The sequence below is a fragment of the Miscanthus floridulus genome, chromosome 10 (genome assembly GCF_019320115.1).
Source record: "Miscanthus floridulus cultivar M001 chromosome 10, ASM1932011v1, whole genome shotgun sequence".
NCBI classification, from domain to species: domain Eukaryota; kingdom Viridiplantae; phylum Streptophyta; class Magnoliopsida; order Poales; family Poaceae; genus Miscanthus; species Miscanthus floridulus.
In genome coordinates, this window is record NC_089589.1 from 21400623 (window position 1) to 21423370 (window position 22748).

Genomic DNA, 22748 nt, shown 5'->3' on the forward strand with positions numbered 1-22748 from the left:
ATCTTACCCGACAGATTAGATATGAATCTTCTAATGAAATTAATCTTACCGATCAAAGATTGCAATTCAGTCTTATTAGCAGGAGCAATCACCTTGTTAATTGCATCAATAGACTTCCTACTGATTTCAATGCCTCGCTGATGCACCATAAAACCCAAGAATTGTCCTGCCGATACACCAAATGCACATTTATTAGGATTCATCTTCAATCCATGCTTCCTTGTGCACTCCAGTATCTTTCGCAGATCGGCTAAATGCGCTGTGATATCTCCAGACTTAATCACTACATCATCAATGTAGATCTCCACTAATGTGCCGATGTATTCATGAAAAATAAAGTTCATAGCTCTTTGATAAGTAGCACCGGCATTTTTCAAACCAAACGTCATGACTATCCACTCGAACAACCCCACATGACCTGGACATCTGAAAGCAGTCTTGGGAATATCTTCCTCAGCCATGAATATTTGATTGTAACCTGCATTACCATCCATGAAGCTGATAATTTGATGTCCAGCAGCAGCATCAATCAACAAATCAGCAATCGGCATTGGATAGCCATCCATTGGTGTGGCTTTGTTGAGATTCCTGAAATCAATACAAACACGAAGTTTTCCATTTTTCTTATAAACAGGAACCACATTAGAGATCCACTCTGCGTATCGATATTGCCGAATAAACTTTGCTTCGATTAATTTAGTTATTTCGGCCTTAATGTCAGGAAGTACATTAGGGTTGCATCGGCGCGCTGGCTGCTGATGTGGCCGAAATCCAGATTTGATAGGTAACCGATGTTCAACTATCGATCGGTCTAATCCAGGCATCTCAGTATAATCCCAAGCAAAACAATCTTTATATTCTTTTAACAAATCTGTTACTCGCTGCTTACACTTGGAATCTAACTTAGCACTAATAAAAGTAGGTCTTGACCTATCACCATCACCAATATCTACTTCTACTAAATCATCTGCCGATGTGAACCCTTGACCTAATTTTCCATCATCGGCAAACCTATCCATTAAAACTCCTCTTCAGAACCGACTGCTTGGATCGGTGGAATTTCATAATCAGCAACTCTAAGGAACTCTTTTTCCCAAGCTTCTCCTGATATGCATTTAGTTCGCTCATAAGTATCTGATTCTGCCGATGCGATGATATAAGAAGAATCACCAGGGACGACCTCAATCTTATCCCCAATCCACTGTACGAGGCATTGATGCATTGTAGAAGGAACACAACAATTAGCATGAATCCAATCCCTCCCTAGAAGCAGATTATATGCACCCTTGCCGTTGATAACAAAGAACGTCGTTGGCAAGGTTTTGCTGCCGATGGTTAATTCCACGCACACTGCCCCTTTAGCCGGCGACACATTGCCTTCAAAATCTTTCAACATCATATCGGTTTTGGTCAAGTCTTGATCCCCCTTACCAAGTTTCCGATACATCACATAAGGCATAATATTAATCGCAGCCCCTCCATCAATAAGTACCTTAGACACAGGCTGCCCATCAACTCTGCCCTTCACAAACAAAGCCTTAAGATGCTGTCTCTCGTCATCGGTAGGTTTCTCGAAAACAGCCATCATTGGATCTAGTGTTAACTGAGCTACTTGATCAGAGAGAACAACTTCTTCCTCATTATCAGATAGTGCCAAAAACTCTATCGGCAACATGAATACCATATTAACATCTGCCGATGGACCTTTATTTTGTGTTTTACCTGCCACTGCTGACGACCAGGCTTTTCATTGGAGGAATTTTCCTCTTGGTATAAATCCTCCTGACGCTCACGTTGCATCCTCCTCCTCTGCGTCTTTGTCAGACCCTCTGGGCACCATCGAGGAAACTTGGTTTTCCAAACCGGCTGATAACAAGTCCTAGTTGATTCTACACGGCGTATATTAGGGTCCCTGTAGAATATTTCCTCATCGGGAACTCTTGCGTTTGCCATCTCCTCAAGCTCCTCTTGATTCCTTGGAAAATATCCAGTGCGTTTACCAAGCCTCTCATGTACACTAAGTCTGCCCCCCAGCCGATCATGCACTGATGCTCTGCTTCTGATCGGCTCATTGACAGACGAACCCTGATTACCAAGTTGAAACCTCCTTTCTGAGCTATTGACTCCGTAATAACCATTACACTCAGGGCAATTTTCAACAGTTGGCAATTTAATACCTTCTTCCCAGCAATGGATGAAAAACGGACATCTCCAATGATCTTTATGTCGATTCCATTCCTCCCGACGTCTCACTTCTTGCTGTTGTCGATATCGGTCATTACGTTGACGCCAACCCTCCTGCTGCCTCCGATGAGTAATCACAATGCCAGATCGAGGAGGATTTTTGGAACTACTGCTTTCTCCTAGCAAACCCTTACTTTTTGCATCATCGGTAGTTATCCGATGTTGGGGGTCCACTGACGCGTTTTTCTCAGCGGCCTCTGACGTCAAAACCTTGGTCTTTCCTTTGGCATCCAACATATTTGCTGGAAAAGGGTGTTGATCAATTTTCATCGGCTTCTGGGCTTTGGAAGTACCAAACTTAATCCTCCCAGATTCAATAGCCGATTGTAACTGTTGCCTGAATACCTTGCACTCATTTGTACTGTGTGAAGTTGCATTGTGCCATTTGCAGTACAAGATCTTCTTCAACTCTTCTGCCGATGGGATCACATGATTAGGTGACAGCTTAATTTGGCCCTCTTGAAGCAAAAGATCAAATATTTTATCAGCCTTGGTGATATCAAAGGTAAACTTTTCTGGCTCTTTTTGACCAAAGGGACATGATATTGGCTTTTTATTCTTAACCCACTCAGCTAAGCCGATAACTGGTTCTTCATCTGAGTCAGAATCTCCTACTTCTTCAACAAATGATACCTTTTTACTCCAATTCTTTTTAGGTTCAAAAACCCTAGTATCTTGATCAGAGATCCTTTGCACAAGATGACTGAGGCTTTCAAACTCCTGAGAAGCATATCTATCTTTAAGATGTGGCAATAACCCTTGGAAAGCCAGATCGGCAAGCTGCCGATCATCCAACACCAGGCTGTAGCACTTATTTTTTACATCTCGTAGCCTTTGCACAAAGCTCTCTACCGATTCATCATTACGCTGTCTCAATTTTACTAAATCGGTAAGCTTCTTTTCATGGATTCCAGCAAAGAAATACTTATGGAATTGTTTCTCTAGATCAACCCAAGTAATAATAGAATTTGGTGGCAATGAAATGAACCATGTAAATGCTGATCCAGACAAAGATGATGAAAATAATCGAACTCTTAATTCATCTCTGTTAGCTGCTTCTCCACATTGAATAATGAAGCGATTGACATGTTCCATTGTTGATGTATCATCTTGCCCAGAGAATTTAGTGAAATCCGGTACCTTGTACCGATTTGGGAGAGGAATTAAATCGTATGCAGGAGGGTATGGAGTCCGATAAGAATAAGTATTGACCTTGGGCTTTATCCCAAACTGATCCTTCATAATTTCTGCTATCTTATCGGCCCAAAAAGCATCAGCCTCCTGCTGACGAACCGGTTGAATTTCTACAGGTGCCTGCTGACATCCCTCCACATATCTTTGTGGCCCACGATCTCCAGCAATCGGCATATTTGCCGTTACTTGTGGTCCATTAGCCTGTTGGAAAGGATTCATCGGCTGGGCTGCCAATGCTTGACTCTGGAAACCAGCTTGCATATGACCCTGTTGAATCCCTGCAACCTGCTGATTTCGCTGAACTGCATGTTGAACAGGTAACTGTCCTGACCAATCATTATTAGAACTCATCGGTACAAAACTTACCGATGGCTGGTAATTTGCTGATATTGTTGGATAATTAAAACCGGTTTGAGGCATGAACTGAACCCCAGTTTGACTCATAGCAGGGACTTTCTGCTGCATCGGCAGTAAGCTCGCCGATGGACTTGAATTGAATGTTTGAACCATAGGTATCTGGAAACCTCCTGAAGTTGGTTGCACGGAAGTAGTTGCGGCATATTGAGGCACTTGAGCCATCGGCGAAACGGCCGATGGTATAGGCGCTCTCCCTACTGCATCAAACACCTGAGGTAATCTAGGATTGAAAGCAGATGACTCTGGAGGCATGCCATATCCCCACCAATTAGTAGGAATCTGGCTATTCTGAGACACAGGGCCTGACATAGCTGATGCCGATAGATCTGTATTAAGCTGAACTCGCCCTCCTGGTAATACCTGTTCTGATTGTATTGGTGTAGATTGAACATTAGGTGAGCCCGCCAATACTGGAGGGGAAGTAACTTCTGTACCCACAACGGCCGAAGGAGCCGATGGACTTTTGACAGATGCTGGCTCTGGTTGATGATAGGCAGGCCCAACGTAATGTGGTGCCGCTTGTCCTTCTTTGAGAGTTCGAACCACAGCATTATGAACAGTATTGGACAACACACTGGAGTGATTAATCAAAGCATGATTTACTGCAGAATTAACCATCTCTTGAAGTTTACCAGGATTGGAGTCAAAGGTAACCTGCCGAGGCAACGGCAAATCTTGCTTCTGGATGACTTGTCCACTCTTGTTCAAGCTAAATGATCTCAGACAAAGCTGCTTGTATTCTTCTACAGCCTTTTCCATAGCCTGCCTCTGTTCTTCCTTGAGATCTTCTTCTGATACTGCGATAATGTTCCCTGAATCGATCTCGGAATTGAACATATTGATTGATTTGTCCCACCGGGCGTGCCAAAAGATGTGTTGATGCAAAAGTGGATCTGCAAACACAAAGGGCTAATACCCGAATCGATATCCAAAGCGTGCCAGTCGATTTGACCTGTTAATCGACAAGGATGAAGATACGAACACTTTAGTCCTGACAACAGCGATACGCCCGGAAGTCACGGCCAAGAGGTGCTCACGCGGAACTCGAGAATCGCCGAAGGTCGCACTGAAACGATGCAGCTCGCCGATTCAATGAGAACTCGTAAAAAAGAAAAAGTATGCAAATTGACGAAGTCGCCGAAAAGTAAGTAGATGCAAATAGGAGTAAAAGTTGGTTTTGATGTTGATTGATATATCTTACATTGCCCCTTACTCCATATTTATACCCTGATCTAAAGAGACACAACCAAACACAACTAGGACACCAATCCCATATCTAAGGAAACACGTGACTCTTACATGAATCATACTCTAACTAATATAGAAAAGGAAATCAACTTCTATCTATTTCCCTGTCCGCCTCAATTACGATGGAAACCTCACTGTCCTCCTTCCCATCGGCATACTCCCTATTTCATCGGCAGTAGTCTTCAAGCCTTCCTTCTTCAGCATATTCCCTGTTTCATCGGCAGTAGTCTTCCAGCCTTCCTTCATCGGCACATTCCCTGTTTCATCGGCAGTAGTCTTCCAGCCTCCCTTCATCGGCATTGACAACAACACCTCCAACCTCATCGGCAACGTCCGAGTCCAAATCAACTTCTCCATCGACCATCACCAGCTATCGGCAACCATCTTTACAAGCTGGCTTTCATCGGTTATCAAAGTATTCAATAACTTTCCCCTTGCCGATTAGTCCACTCTGATTATTTTGACACGTGCAAAAAACGGTGTCAACAGTAAGATATATGTTGCAATAAAGAAATTCCAAATATGAACAAAACTAATACCGAACCCAAAACCAATTGGAACCAAATGCAAACAGCGGGTGGGTGACTGAATCCATCTAAACGTCATGGGGCGTTGTCCACAACGACAATGCAAGGTGCTCGAGGCAGGGCAAGCAAAGGTGGGTGGGGAGAATGAAGATGAAGGAACTGGTGGGGAGAATGAAGATGAAGCAACTAGTGGGGAGAATGAAGATGAAGCAATGGGTGGGGAGAACTAATAGCTTCGTATTGGGTTTTTAGTGGTTTTAACAGCTGCCAATGCGCCGACAGGGCCGAGGGGAGTTGGGGAACGGACTGGGCAGTTCTAGGTTTCTTTTCCAAATGGACAGTCCAGATTGATTGGCAGCGAGAACGGACAACACGGGATAAGGTAAATAGTATCCGTATTAAGCCAACCATTGCCACACTAATCCAACGCTATAATACGGTGATTGTCAGCAGTTGAACTGCTATTAGATTCTCCTGAAAACAACCGGAACCGTACATGAAAGTTTTTTCTTTTCATTCATATATATATAGAAAAATAAAAAAACATTCGTCAAGTAGCAATATCTCCTGGAATATAGGAAGGATCAAAGATAGGTAGCAAGAACAGTAGTAGGATACATAATATTTCAAAAAACTTTTTTCATTGATTCATTGCATATATAGATAAATACAATTTGGACGAGTATATGATTATACTCGTCCGGAAACATAATAACTAACCTAAACTATTAAAACTACTTATACTAACTATAAACTACTTAATCTAAATATACTCCTCTCGCAGAGAGGATCATGCTCGCCTTGCTCGCTTGGGAGAAGGTGAGTCGAAGTCAGAGTCAGAGTCATCGAATCTGAGTTGGAGTCATCGTCGGAGTCATCGTCGTCATCAACGTCGGCGTCGTCCTCAACGTCCTCGTCCGTGTCCTCCTCCTCCGGGTCCTCCATCTCGGAGCTCCATGGAGGACTATAATAAGAAGGCATCCAGTCGTTGGAGGAGACGTCCTCCTCAGAGGACTGGTGGGCTGGCAAGTCATCATCACTGGACTACGGGCTACTTGGAAACTTGGTGGGGTTGTCCGACATTTTCTTTGCAGATTGGAAGAGAAGGGGATGATGGATGAAGAAGAGGGGTGGTTTCAGAGGGCAATGGGCTTGAAGAATATGTAGAGCAGTGGGTATGGCTCTTTGGCTTCAGGTGGCGGAAGTAATGGTGATTTGATGGCCTTAGAAGTTGAGGGCATTCCACACTCACGCTAAATTTTTACAACCGCTTGACCAAACGCTAGTGTTTGACCGCCGGCCAAAACGTGTATCCCAGTCGGCCCGGCTTTTCAAGCGATAGAGGAAATGCAACCCTAATACCACTACCACATCTATCATTGACCCGTTGGTGGTAGAAGTTTCAACCGCCGGTTTCCTCCCTTAGGAGGCCTCGCTATCGGTCAACTGACGGTGGGTGTATCACACCATCTCTTCTATCGCTACGGTAGTGAAAGTGACGACATTGATAAATCAATCTGTAGTAGTGATAGTCCCCATCACTAGTAACCACTAATAACAGTTGGTTCCCATAGAGAGACGTGGGAGAGTTTATGTTCACTCTCTCACTAACAAGATAACTGTCCAATCGGGCATGTATATATGTATGTGTACAAAACTATTCATGAATACAGAGATTGCTTTCACTCGCTCACACTGAACCATCATATGTGTCCCAGTCTAAACTGTCTTGGACTTTTATTTCAACCATGAATGTCCAAAACCCAAAATCATACTTGCGATAGTAAAACTGATCCTTTTAACATGAGCTTTCCACACAACCAAAACCCAAAATCATACTTCCAATTTTAAACCGACCCTTTTAACATGAGATTTCAACACACAAAAAGTTCTAAGGTTCCACTCCAATTTCACAATTTCATAGTGAAACCTTGAAAACCATTCACTTTTGGGAACACAAGTTGTGTTAGGACTCCTTATTAGCCTTCTTGTCCACCAAACTAAATTAGTTTGAAAAGTTGTGATGGTGACAAGGAGACCATAGAAAGCCACTACTCATGATAGCCAAAGAAGCAACTTGGTAGTCATTAAGAGAATGAACGAAGCAAAGGGCAAACCATGTGTCCCTAGCTTACACTTGGGCAACAAATACACTATTTTGCTGCTGTTCTTCTTCTTCATCCTTCATTTGATCTCCTTCGCTACAATTTCTCCATGTTGTGGCGTCATATGCTCCATGCCTCAACTAGGGGTTAGGGTCGATCGGGGTGGTTTGAGGTTGGATGGGACTCTTCTCTGGTGATGCACAGGGTATAGAGGGAGGTCACTAGCCCATCGATAGCTAGCAATGAAGGGTAGCACAAGGCACCAGTATCTTTTCCAGCAGAGCAGCGTCAACAATCATGGGTCCCAGCGATCCCAAAATCTAGTGGTGCACTAAACAGCTAGAGAAACCGAGCGGCCCAAGACTTGGGCCGAAATGCCCGACCAAGCCTTTCCTTCTGATTGGTATGATTGGTGGACCCAATTCTCGGGCCAACAAGCCGGCCCAATCCTTACAGGGTGAGGGGGAATTCAGGAGGGCTGTCAATCTAGCTCTAAAACCTTTGGCACCCGAGTGCCACATAAATCACCCGAGTGATGCAAATGAGCTCGAAGTACATAACCTTGGCGGGCGCATGCCCCATGGAGAAACCGGAAAAATGGTTGATTCAGTTTGGCCAAAGTATGAGCTCCCAAATATGGAAAAGGAGTCTTATGACATGCCCCATGTGGGTCTACCAAGTCATGTTTTATACCAAAATATGGATGTCACTCATTATACCTGATTGTAACTTGAAGAGTGACATGTGCTGCTGCCTCTGCTGCAAATGCATTCGTCATTCGTCGTGGTGAGATCTATACTAGGGTCACCCGATTAAATGGGCTACTATGCCCTAAGGACTATGAAGTCTGAACCCTTCAAGTCGAGACTATTGCATTCATGGTTACTTCCCAAGATCAGACAGGCGTCAAGCTGCACATGACTCCAAGGATCATCGGGTTGGGGTACCCCAGAAATCGAGTCGAACATATGTTGAAGTCATAAAATAAACCCTTTATTGATAAAATTAGTTACATTTTTTTGGCAGGTGTGCAATTATAGAAACCTACCACTACTCCATGTACAATAACAAAGACCTATCAAGTATCGGTGTATCCCACACCCAATTGCAGCTCAGCCCTACAAACGAGGCCTTTTGCGCTAACGCAAGAGAAACTGGTGGAGAATTTGCATACACAAGCAAACCAACATCCAATTCCTAGTAGAGGCACGGCCGTAAACTGGGAGAGTCAAGACGGGAACACCCTCGCTAAACTTTCGCTAACAACACCCCATCAGGAGTGGGAGGAGAAGAGGAGCCACGAGGAGACCTACCTCCCAATTGCTCCAGGAGAAGGAGTGACTAGTCAGGGAGTACCCTCGCTAACATCCCTCTGGGAGCAGGAGGTGCAACGTAGTCAGGTACCAACACCATCCCCACTGTTTGTTCCTGAGGAAGGAGGATTTCCATGCACCCGGTGTTGGCCTGATGTCCAAGCCACCGAATCGGTGCACGAGGTTGCACAGGGCACAATTTTAGCACCATGACGACCACATACCACCGAATCCTGATGGTGGCCTTACTAGTTGAGGGTCACCGTAGGTGCTTTGATGGTAACATTTCCATCGACACTTCGATGCGCCTCAGCTATGCCCGCCACGCTTTCATCCCAGGAGCCACGATCATGCACAGACTATGATCAGTAGCCTGGCCACGCATGGCGACAATCCTCCTCGCCTTCGTGAAACTTCTAACATCTTGGATGAACAGCCATAGCTGTGCCGAGGCATTATAGGGAGCCGATCTTGAAGGCCTTCACCTAGCAGTGTTGAAGCCGTCGGGGGATGATGGATATCATGGCAATTGGAGACTGCAAATAGCTGAAGACTCTTCTCTACTCTATCTGGTGCTAAGGGAAACCGAAGGTGAGGGGTAACCATGAAGGATTCCCTCACCTCTGCTTAAGTGGCCACCCTGAAGACATGAGTGGGGGAGTGAAAAGTTGCAACACATGACCCACGTAGCCATCCACACGAGTCACGGGTGTAATAGCAGGAGCGGGGAAGATGAGGTGGTTCAGATTCCATTTCGCATTCATCCTTATCTTCAACAGGACTTAATGACATGCAATAACTAGTGGACCAAAGACTGCGCGTGCACTTAGGTGCTTGGGTGTCATAATCCTTGTGTGGAAGATTCCTTCACCCGAACACCCTCAGCACCCGAGAGGCATCTAGCGCGTGGAGAAGCAAACTACCCAAAGGCCCTTGTACCCGAGGAGCACTTATCACATGATGAATAGGCTTCTCGAACATTCTTGGCACCGAGAAACATTCGACGATTGATTATATCAAGTATTCAGGGAACCTCGGTACGCGAGGTATGCTAATCGGGAGCCCCTAGCACCTGAGGATCACAGAAGGCTGTACAACCTGAAGGATGGAAGTCAATCGGCTAGGTACTATCGAATATATGGGACCAGTTTACCTCACCACCTGTATTCTGGCCCATGCCTAGCTGCTGGGCCAAAGACGACTATGAGGAATGAGGCCCGTGTACAATAGGTGCATCAGTAGACATGGCATTCAAGATATCAAGTCAACTAGCATCCTGATATTTGCAAGATATGCACTAGTAGAGAAACTAGTTCTAGTCCCGGTTTTGGGAACCGGGACTATGCAATCGGGATTAAAAGTCTTGATTTTTAGTCCCGATTCCTATAACCAGGACTAGAGGTGTTTCTTGGGTGAAAAAAGGTGTGGTTGTGGAGATTTGAACCTAAGACCTTCCAGTTCAGCTCTTGCGTGCGTTACCATCTCACCTTCCACCACAGATCTGACTTAGATAAGATACTCTTTCCTTTTAAATTCACTCTGGAGGCACCTTTAGTTTGGGTTTGAGACACAAACTAGGGCTAAAGGTACCTTTAGTCTGGGTTCGTGTCCCAAACCGGGATTAAAAGTCACACTTTTAGTCCGGGTTCGTGTCTCAAACTGGGACTAAAGCTTCTCGCACTGACACGCCTCTGACACGCCTCGATAACCGTTACAACCGGGACTAAAGGGTGGAATTAGTCCCTGTTCGTATTACAAACCGAGATTAAAGGTCCAGTTCTCCCTTTAGTCACGGTTGCAATTTTGATACCAGGACTAAATACTTTTTGGCCATGGATGAAAGGTTGTTTCTCTACTAGTGATGGTCAAATGATTTATTACACTTTCCTTGTAACAAACTAGGAAAACCATATGTTAATCGATCGGATCTATTGTAACTTTACCCACCAGGCTATATAAGGAGGGATAGGGACCCTCGATCGGCGTTCTATTCCTTTACTTTCTAACACATAGCTTACATTAGCGCCCTCGTAACCGAGTATATGGATACCAGAGAGATCCACCTCAAACTAGAGTAGGGTACCACGTACCTCAACCATTATAATCCATGTGTCTTGTGTGCATCTCATCCGATTCCCTGTACGCAAATACGTTGATCCATATTGCTAAAGTAAATACTTATGATAGTAATCTTATAACATCTGAGTAGATCAACATGGTTGACTTGACTCCCAATGCTATTTAGTCGATAACTTGTCTCCTAAGTAGTCGATGCACCCCGTCCAGTTTGGGCCTCTTCCTTAGTAGTCTCGACCCGCATTGTCCTAGTTGGTCCTTTCTCCATGTGGTGAGGGGACCCAAGGCCCAACATACTCACATCACTACGCTAGATTTGCACATCACTACCGGCATCATCACTGCCGGATTTATGAGAACCGGCAGTGATGTACCTTCACTGCCGGTTATGAGCTTGAAAATGAAAAAATGATTGGAGCGGGGCTAAAACCGGCAGTGAAAGACCACATCACTGGCGGTTTGTGGCTTGAACCGGCAGTGTTTTGGCAGCCACTCATCACTGCCAGTGTAAGCCAAAAGCCGACAGTGATTGGGCTCTATCACTGTCGGTTCTAGCCAAGAACCGACGGTGATAAGCCTGCAACACAAAAAGGCTACAACCGTCCTCTCCTTCCTCCTCTCTTCCATCCCGAGAACAGAGGCGCGCGTTTGGACCCTTCCCTCCATTTTTGCGGCTGCTCTTCACCATGAAGCTAATGCTTGGATTTTGAAGAATGGCTTGATCTTTTTGCTTTAAGGTTAGTAACAAACATCCACTCCTTTGATTTTGTTGCTTAATTAGCTTCGTTTTGATGGCTACATTGCTTGATTCTCATTCTAGTTCTTTCTCCATTCTAGAGAGCACTTTTCCAATTGGACATTTGTGCAAGGCTCAAATTGTGGTGAATCCATCATCCAAAAGGTTGGTGTCTATGAACACATTTAAATTCCTAGCTAATTATTCCATGGTGGTCAAGATCATCATTGTTAGTATGTGATGCTATAATTAGTTCTTAGAAGCAGAGTAGAATAGATGTTCTTCATTATTGCGCAATAATTGTTTTTTACTACGATTTTCAATTTATAGGGCCGGGGCTACCAATTTCATTTTCCAATAATTAGTGTACAAGAATGTTTTCCAAAAATGGTACTTTCGAGCTACAATTGTTGTTCATGAAGCTCGATTTCTTATTAATTCTTTGTAATTACTATCTCAATATTTTTTTGTGCAGAGATGGATCGAGAGTGGATGCACCTGTCCCGAATGGACAAGCGGCACATGCATGGCATTAGCTAGTTTATCACCGATGCCAAAGCCCATGCTGGGAATGGGAACCCTGTCTTCTGCCCATGCAAAGATTGCAAGAATCATAGGAACTTTCGTCAAATTGAGTCTATACGATCACACTTGATTACCAGGGGGTTCATGCCAAACTATACGATATGGACTATGCATGGTGAGGTTGGTGTGAATGTTCTGCAGGAAAACGATGATGATGTGGACATGCCTGATGTAGCCATCCACGATGCTGACGAGGAAGTTGGTGTCAATACGAAACCTATGGCCATAGTTAATAATGTGTTTAGGAACATGCTAGCTGACGACACCGAGGATAACGATGGCATTTCTCAGCTGCTACATAATGTAGAGACCGGATGTCTTAGTGAAAGATAGCTGAGAAAGCTAGAGAAAATGAGACAAGATGGCAAAACACCATTGTATAGGAATTGTCCAATGAGCAAACTAGAAGCCGGCATCATGCTATTAGAGTTCAAATCGACAAACGGATTGAGCGATAAAGGCTTCGATCAGTTGTTAGGAAAATGCTTTATAATAAGGAAAATGCTCCCAGAAAAAAATGAGTTGCCAGAAAACATACTTGGCCAAGCAAATGATCTGCCCCATCGGCCTCGAGGTTGAAAAAATCCACGCATGTTCCAATGATTGCATATTTGTATCGTGGAGAAAAATACAAAGACTTAGACAAGTGCCCCAAGTGTGAAGCTCCACGGTACAAGGAAGGGCCATCAGATGAGGGTACCAAGACCAGAGGAGGTCCCGTAAAGGTTGTTTGGTATTTCCCTATAGCTCCCTGGGTGCATAGGCTGTTTGCATGTGCAAAGTCAGCCAAGCTGTTACGCTGGCATGGCGAAGAGCGTAAGAAAGATACAATGATGAGGCACCCCGCCGATGGGCATGACCGGAGGACTATCAATACTATGTTCTATAAGGACATCGGTGGAGAGGTAAGGCACCATTGGTTTGCTTTGAGCACAGATGGCATGAATCCTTTCGATCAGGTTAGAAGCAATCATAGCACCTGGCCAGTGACGCTCTGTATATATAACCTTCCACCTTGGGTCTGTATGAAGCGGTCGTACATCCAGATGCCACTACTGATCCAAGGGCCAAGACAACCTGGGAATGACATCGATGTGTTTCTGGAACTAGTGATCGATGAACTAGTGGAGATGTTTGAAAAGGGTGTGCCAGATGTTTGGGATGAGTACAAAAAGGAACATGTCACAATCAAGGGAGTACTTATCGCTACAATCACCGACCTGCCAGGTCGAGGTTCATTGTCCGGAGAGAATACAAAAGGCTATACTGGATGTGTCGAGTGCTTGGACGACACCGATGTGGTAAATCTACCAAATAACTCAAAGATAGTTTATATGGGACACCCTAGGTTCCTACCTAAGGATCACCCTTACCGTAGGAACAGAAAAGATTTCAACAGTACTATTGAGAAATGCTTAGCTCCAAAATATCGAGACGGGCCTACGATACTTCGAGAACTCAACAAACTGGAGGTTGTCCTTGGGAAGGGGGACAATGCAATAGCAGCGCCTGATGGGAGCGTTTGGAAGAAAAAATCAGTTTTCTGGAAACTACCTTACTGGCCATTTCTGAGTGTACGCCGCTGTCTTGATCCCATGCACATCACTAAAAACATGTGCGCTAACACTCTTAACACCTTGATGGATACCGAGGGGACATCGAAGGATTCACTAGCCACATGGCTAGACATACAACACTTGGGAATTAGGAAGGAGCTGCAACCCGTGGAGCTAGAGAATGGCTAGTTCAAACTTCCGGTTGCATCATGGACATTGAAGAAGGAAGAAAAGCATGCGCTTATTTCTTTCTTCAATGAACTCAAAGTCTCGACGGGCTACTGTGCGAACCCGAAGAGGCTAGTGAACATGAGAGAACTCAAGTTCAACTATGGTCCTATGAAGGCCCATGACTGTCATGTCATTATGACTCAGCTGCTCCCTGTTGCCCTGCGTGGTATCCTCCCCCCAAAGGTCCACGCCCCAATCATAAAGCTTTGCTCGTTCTTCAATGCGATCTAAAAAAAGGTCATTGATGTGTCCATGCTAGAGCAGCTGCAGCGGGACATAGTTGAAACTCTCGTTAGGCTTGAGATGCATTTCCCGCCAACTTACTTTGATATCTCATTGCATCTGCTCATTCATCTTGTTGACCAAATTAGAGCCCTTGGCCCAATGTACCTGCATCAGATGCTCCCTTTCAAAAGATTGATGAAAGTTTTCAGGAGGTATGTTAGGAACAGATTCAGGCCAAAAGGGGCATGGTTGAAGGATGGTCAACGGAGGAGGCCATTGAGTTCTGCACATATTATCTGGACATCAAAAGGGTCGGAGTTCTAGAATCATGTCAACGAGGGAAGACTACGTGGCAAAGGAACGATTGGGGAGAAATTTGTTACAGTAGACGACCCTATTTCTTTCAAACAGGCACAGTTCACTGTTCTCCAACAAGCCAAGGGTGTGATGCCATACATTGATGAGCACAGACAATCGCTGCAAACTCTGTATCCGAGTAGGTCACAGGCTTGGCTGGATAAAAACATAAGGAGGAATTTGTCAACTGGTTGCGACGTCGCTTGCTTGGAATAAAGTTGGGTAATCAACTGGATGCCTTAGCCAAGGGACCTTTGAGTACATATCTTAAGTACCAAGGGTATGAGATCAATGGATTCACATTTTACACAAAAAACAAGATGCAAAGAGCACATACCAAAATTGTGGTGTTCGTTTTGATGCTCACGACGAAAACGGCAACGTGCAGGCGACATACTATGGTTTCATAGAGGAGATATGGGAGCTAGCCTACGGTCCGTTGAAGGCAGCTCTTTTTCACTGCCAGTGGGTCCGGCTCAAGGAAATCAACAATGACAGCGAAGGGTTCACTACCGTTGATCTCACTAAGACCGCATACAGAGACGACCCCTTCGTCCTTGCAAGAGATGTTATGCAAGTCTTCTATGCAAGGGACAACAAGACAAAAGGAAGGCTAAAAGTAGTCCTAGAAGGGAAAAGGAAGATTGTCGATGTCGATGGAGTGACGGACAAAGAAGACTACAGGGGCTATCAGGAAATGCCTCCATTCGGGGCGAACGTACCCCTACCTATCCTTCAAGAGGGTGACGAACCTGCTTATGTACGGCTTGATCACAATGAGGCCCTCATTGTTGATCCATGTAAAGATAGTTAGATTATTGTTAACTATGTAATCATTATGCACATAACCGTGAAGGATGTTTGATCCTAATGAAACTCTCATCTCCTCTCTCCTCCTCGTTAATACTCTGCCAACTCAGCAAATATGTCGACGTATCATAGCAATTAATGAGAATGAAAGTTATTTAAAACTACCATTGAGACTGACCTTATTACTATTCAAACACTCGATTAGACACCGGACGTAACATTTCTAAACTTTACTCTCTGAATTTAAACACCAGCTAAATTTAAATATAAATATATATGTCTAGACTTCCGATAGAAGGACATTGGGGTGGTCATTCTCTTCCGAGCTACTACTAGTAGTGAGGAATCCACAGCTCCTCGGCGCCACTGGTCCCCAACCAGTTTGTAGTCCCTGCTCGCAATACTCGAAGGAGCCCAGCCCACAGTCGGCATTGAGCAAAGGTGTAGTAGATCCATTCCTCCTCCAACCTTCATTGACCATTGATGTATGTGCTCCTGGAGATGTGAATGGGAATGCCTATGGCTTGTGTGTTGACTGTTGAGTGATCCATTTACTTGATGCGTGTACTGTTCCAGTCTCCAGATCAGGCCGAGATGAAGAGGAACGCTAAGAAGGCCACGGAGAAAGAAGGTGCATAGAGAAAATTCATTTAATAAATTATAAAATAGAACAAAAAAATTTGGGCCGCCTGGGACTCGAACACGGGTCTCAGGGGCTAAGTTGAGGGGTCTTAACCGTTGCGCTAGTAGGAGGAGTTCGAAAGAAATCTAAAAGTTATCCCACTTAACACCTAACTGCTACACCACATCACTGCCGGTTTGGAGAATGGCCCGGCAGTGATGTACCCCATCACTGTCGGTTTACATTCAAAACCGGCAGTGATGAGCTATTTTCGAAGTAAATTAATATTTTATTAAATAGAACAAAAAAATTGCCACCTGGGAATCGAACACGGGTCTCGGGGGCTAAGTTGAGGGGTCTTAACCGTTGCGCCAGTAGGAGGAGTTCGAAACAAAACAAAAAGTTATCCTACTTAACACCTAACTTAACACCTAACTGCTACACCACATCACTACCGGTTTGGGGAATGAACCGGCAGTGATGTACCACATTACTGTCGGTTTAGAAGCAAAACCGGCAGTGATGTACCCCATTCACCATCGGTTTTTAAACTAAAACCGACAATGATGTGTAGATGCTCCTCACATGCCAACAGTGCTCCCACTGACCACAACAGTTGGAACACTGCTCCCACCTACCCCGACAACTTTAGTTCAGAAATAAAAATATACCACGACTGCTAGTTCCTATAAAATGGCCCTCGGCCAGGAGCTAGCCTCTCCATGCATGTTGGTTTCAACCAGGCCTTATCTTCCATGATACAATATTTTCCTCTCACAACAAACCACAGATATCATTATGCGTCGTAGTCCACCAAAATGGTGCACACAAGAGGTACTAGAAGAATGCTACTGAAGATAGAGCAACGCCAAAGATTGGAGATGCCACGAGGTTCACAGAGCCATCCGCTGCGGTGCGCATCTGGAAAAAGGCCATGTACAGATAACGCGGATTCATCGATGCCATCTTGTCATCTCCAACCGGTATAGCTCGTAGACCACTCGGTCCTGCTGTTTGCCCCTAGTTGGTGCTAGAAGAATGCTACTGAGGTGGTTACATTATAATGTGTTGATACACATTGATTGTAACATTGACATGTACGCAAATAGGTATTTGTTATTGTATATGGAATTTTAGTGTAAGGTCTTTGTTATCGTATATGTAATTTATTTCTAATATTTTTGTTATTTTTTGATGTATTTCTTTACTATCTAAATAAATATATCATTGTTGTTAAAACTTTCCCACTGTACTATCTAAATAAATATATCCTTTACATATATGCACCTTCAGTGTCGGTTCTACTAACAAACCGGCAGTGATATTAACTTTCACTGTCGGTTCTACTTAAAAACCGGTAGTGATGTCCATGCCCCCCATTATAAAACAAACCGTCGGCCACATACATCAATCCCACCCACCCACGAACTCTCACAGCCTCATTTCTCACGTTTCACTCTCACTTCTCAAGAAATCCACTCTCTCTACGTGATTTGGTCATGGCTCCTGCATTTTTCAATGGTATTGATATGTTGTCTTCTCCAATATTCTATCTATATTCATTTGATCTATATTTATATTCCTGTTTCTTTGCATTCTACATTTATATATATTCTTATTTCTTGCATTCGATCTATATTTAATTATGTTGCCACATTTTACTTGGAAGAATTTTTTGTGCATATATTTTATGTTCATATTTTTTTGGCATTTTATCAATCAGGTGGTGTGAACAATGGACCTCCCCATCACAAAAACCAGGTTTCCACCCTAGCGATGAGACATTCACTCCTAATGTGGCCATTCCACGGTTCCCTGTTCCAGCTATTGTATGAAATATTTTCCAACATCTTTTGTTTTTTGATGCTAACAAATAAGTGTAATTAGTTTAATATCATTGTTGCATACATATATGTCGCAGACTATATCCCTAATAGATTGGCTGCGAACAGCACTTAGCTGGTTCTTTATCTCGGACATCGTTGAGAACACGGTATCTAATGCAAGTGGTCAGCTATGGACGTGTGAACTTAGTTTTTCCATCCCTTTGAGGGGTGCAAATCATCGGAACCATATCCACGAGACGGGAAGACAAAGCCCGGACGTGATAAGCGCCCAATTCAGTGCCGTGCGCATCTGTTTAGTGGCACTTCGACGTGTTTACTATGATGTGCCTGATTTCTCACACTTCGGGCCCGTTCGCTGGTCTGAACTTTGGCTAAAACTGGCTAAAAAACACTGTTCCGGCTGAATTGTTGTGAGAGAAAAACACTGTTCCGGCTAAAAAAATAAGGCGAACAAGCCAAACTTTAAGACAAGCGAACGGGGCCTTCAAGGCACTTGCTTTGAATGCTGGTGATATCCCCGTCCCGTAAGCAAGCGAATGGTTTGCGAGCTACAACCGTGCGGATGTGGTAAAATGGTCACTTATACGTGAGTCGTGGTTATTTGTTCTTTATTATTGTAATAACATTCTCTAATTTTTTTTCTTTTTCTCCACATGCAGATTGCGCTCCAGGACCTTACCTATGGTGCATGTGGCTTGTGGGCCGTTCTAGACCAAGCTACGAAGCAACTCGGGTACGATTGGGACTTCTGCAATGGTAACCTTGGCCAGCTCACTGTAGAAGGATGCCAGTACTGCATAAGGATTACTAACAGGGGTAGTGGTCGTTCAGTAGGTTACATCTATGGCCCACCATTCTTTCGGTATTGTGAGGCACGAGAGAGTGCACTCATATAGGCATTGGACTTCATCGATACAAGCGGATACATAATCCGTGACATCAATTACCATATATGGCTACAGAGGCATGTTAGTGTGCGTGGCCCGATCGAACCCGGCAGTGATTCCGATAGTAATTAATATTTATTAGGTTGTTTTCAAGGTCGTAGTTTAATTAGGTTCTAATTTTAATTTGTACGGCTTTGTGTATTTAATTATTGTCATGCATGTAATTCGTGTAACATTTGTTGGGCAACTAGAAATATACATTCCGGTGTCGTATTCATCTCAAACTTTTTCTTAGGCTTCCACGTGCCACGTATGAAGGAAACACCTAGTTTGGGATTTTTCGGAGATGATTTGCTAGTTTCTGAGGTTTAATTGAATTTCCGTGCGACGACACCGTTTAATTATAGGTTGAACTGAGTCTACCCACGAAAAGATCCGGAATGTTGCTAAACTTTTACACAGGCTCTAATGTGCCCTAGGGATAAGAATTTTGTGGAGGTGGATGACAAAATCTATTGGGTCCAAGATAAAATTCACCCTCTTTTGTCTCATTCGGCATAGAGAAAAATATAATAAATAAAAAAACTGATCAGAAAAACCTCAGATCCTATGTGGGGTCTTAATTTGGGTGTACATGCTTGCCAAAAAATTTCAAGTCATTTCGACATAGGCGGAGTATACATGCTTCACAGAGGTACATGTGCCCTTTCATCGAACCATGACTATACACATAGGTTATCAAGGTTTCTGTGGTTCATAGGCATTCCGGTGTCGTATGGGTCTCAAACTTTTTCTTAGGCTTGCACGTGCCACATGTGAAGGAAACACCAAGTTTGGGATTTTCGGAGATGGTTTGCTACTTTCTGAGGTTTAATTGAATTTCTGCGCGACGAGACCGTTTAATTATAGGTTGAACTGAGTCTACCCATGAAAAGATCCAGAATGGTGCCAAACTTTTATACAGGCTCTAATGTGCCCTAGGGATAAGAATTTTGTGGAGGTGGATGAACAAAATCTATTGGGTCCAAGATGAAATTCACCCTCTTTTAGTCTCATTCGGCATAGAGAAAAATATAATAAATAAAAAAACTGATCAGAAAAACCTCAGATCCTATGTGGGGTCTTAATTTGGGTGTACATGCTTGCCAAAAAAATTTCAAGCCATTTCGACATAGGCGGAGTATACATGCTTCATAGAGGTACATGTGCTCTTTCATCGAACCATGGCTATACACATAGGTTATCAAGGTTTATTTGGTTCATATGTATTCCGGTGTCGTATTGGTCTCAAACTTTTTCTTAGGCTTGCACGTGCCACATGTGAAGGAAACACCAAGTTTGGGATTTTCTGGAGATGGTTTGATACTTTCTGAGGTTTAATTGAATTTCCGCACGACCAGACCGTTTAATTATAGTTTGAACTGAGTCTACCCACGAAAATATCTGGAATGGTGCCAAACTTTTACATAGGCTCTAATGTGCTCTAGGGAATAAGAATTTTGTGGAGGTGGATGACAAAATCTATTGGGTCCAAGGTGAAATTCACCCTCTTTTGTCTCATTCCGCACACAAAAAAATATAATAAAAAAAACTGATCTGAAAAACCTAAGATCCTGTGTGGGGTCTTAATTTGGGTGTACAAGCTTACCAAAAAAATTTCAAGCCATTTTGACATAGGAATACATATGCTTCTATTTATTCAGTATATAAAAGAAATTTTTTAATATATATAAACATCACTGTCGGTTTCAAAAAACTAACATTGATGAGAATAAACCGACAGTGATACTGGTTATCACTGTCGGCTTATTTTAAAAAACCGGCTAGTGATATTTAAAAAATTAAAAAAATTAGTGCCAGCCCTCGGGTTCAAGCTCGGGTCTCGAGGCTGCAGAGTTCAGAGACTTAACCACTGCGCTAGTATAGGATGTGTGCTTAGGGTTATTTACTTTTTGTTTTGACCTTGATGCCGCTTAATAAATTATAAAATAGAACAAAAAAATTTGGGCTGCCTAGGGACTCGAACACGGGTCTCGGGGGCTAAGTTGAGAGGTGTTAACCGCTGCGCCAGTAGGAGGAGTTTCGAAACAAAATGAAAAGTTATCCTACTTAACACCTAACTTAACACCTAACTGCTACACCACATCACTGCCGGTTTGTGAATGACCCGGCATTGATGTACCCCATCACTGTCGGTTTACAATCAAAACCGATAATGATGAGCTATTTCTCTAAGTAAATTAATAATTTATAAAAAAACAAAAAAACTTGGGCTGCCTGGGACTCAAACACAGGTCTCGGGGGCTTGGTTGAAGGGTCTTAACCGTTGAGACAGTCGGAGGAGTTTGAAACAAAATGAAAAGTTATAATACTTAAGACCTAACTGCTAAACCACATCACTACAGGTTTGGAGAATGACCCGGTAGTGATGTACACCCATCACTGTCGGTTTGGGGAGTTACCCGACAGTGATGTACCCAATCATTATCGGTTTCAACTTACAACCGGTAGTGATGAGATACTAGTATAAAAGAGGCGCGGGTTGAAATTATCCAAATTCATTTCAACCCCGCGCCAATCCCTCCCCCCACACCGCCGGAGCACCACCCCACGTCGTCCACCGCCCCACATTGAAGCACCGCCCCATGCCATCCACCATCCCAAGCCAGAGCACTACGCTGTCCGTGCCCTCATTCATCGTCCACGACACCGGTCGTGCCCCTCCTCCTTCCTAGTGAGTGCGTTCAGGAGCACTCCCACGCCCGAGGCCTTCAGGAGCGCGCTGGACAGCTGCTTTCCCTCCCCCACGGTGAGTGTGTGGCTCACTGCCCGCTGTGTGTTTGATGAAATGCCCCACGGTGTTAGCGCCTCATAGTAGCGCTTCTCCCTCCTGGTTCCTACCTTCCACCACCTATGGCTAGTAACATTGCTGATTTTTTTGTATCACCCACATCACACGTATAATCATGGTCATCTCAACTCCATCTTCCGTGAGTATTAGTGGTCTCCTTAGACCATGTAGGCTCGGATGCCAGGTAAAGGAAAAAAGCAGGGACCTCGGTGGCTTCGTGGATTGCTAGATAGAGCACGGGATGAGTAAAGTGACCGAGTCACAAGATGGCATAACATGGAGTGGTTGGGACAAGAAGAAAGTGACAAATATACACTGTGTTAGGAAAAATTAGTTCTAATACATCCACTCCTATGTGTATTATAGTTTTTTAAGACAGTTGATAGTGTATGCCCACATTGATGATGCTGTTAGGGTATGTTTGTTTGTTCAGGCAAGAATCCTAGGCATCCGATTTTTAAATGTCTAGAACGAAAAATAAAGAACTGCCTTGTGACTTCGGAGAGCATTTGCTGGTTTTTATGAGCTTTCTAGCATCCTTACTAAGATAGTCTTTTCTAGCAGATTTTAGATGATTACTGATGATGATGTATTGTGTGATCTTGATACAAACACTGTAGCTACGTATTTGATGTTCAAGTACAAATTTGTGTGCTCTCGCCTCTCTGTCAGTCAGGAGAAGAAATGATACATTTCAATGGCACAGACATGCACCAGCATCCCAAAAATGCATCTAGTTGATTTTTTAATTTCCTGGAAGATGTGGTTTTCTATTATTTGTTCATCAACCCTTTTACAGCAAAAGCCCCATTGACATACCTACAAATATTGTTCATTAGAGCAGTGGTATCCATAGCCTCATGTTTCATGTAGATTTCGATATAACAGTGTGTGGATTACCAATGCATCAATGAGAG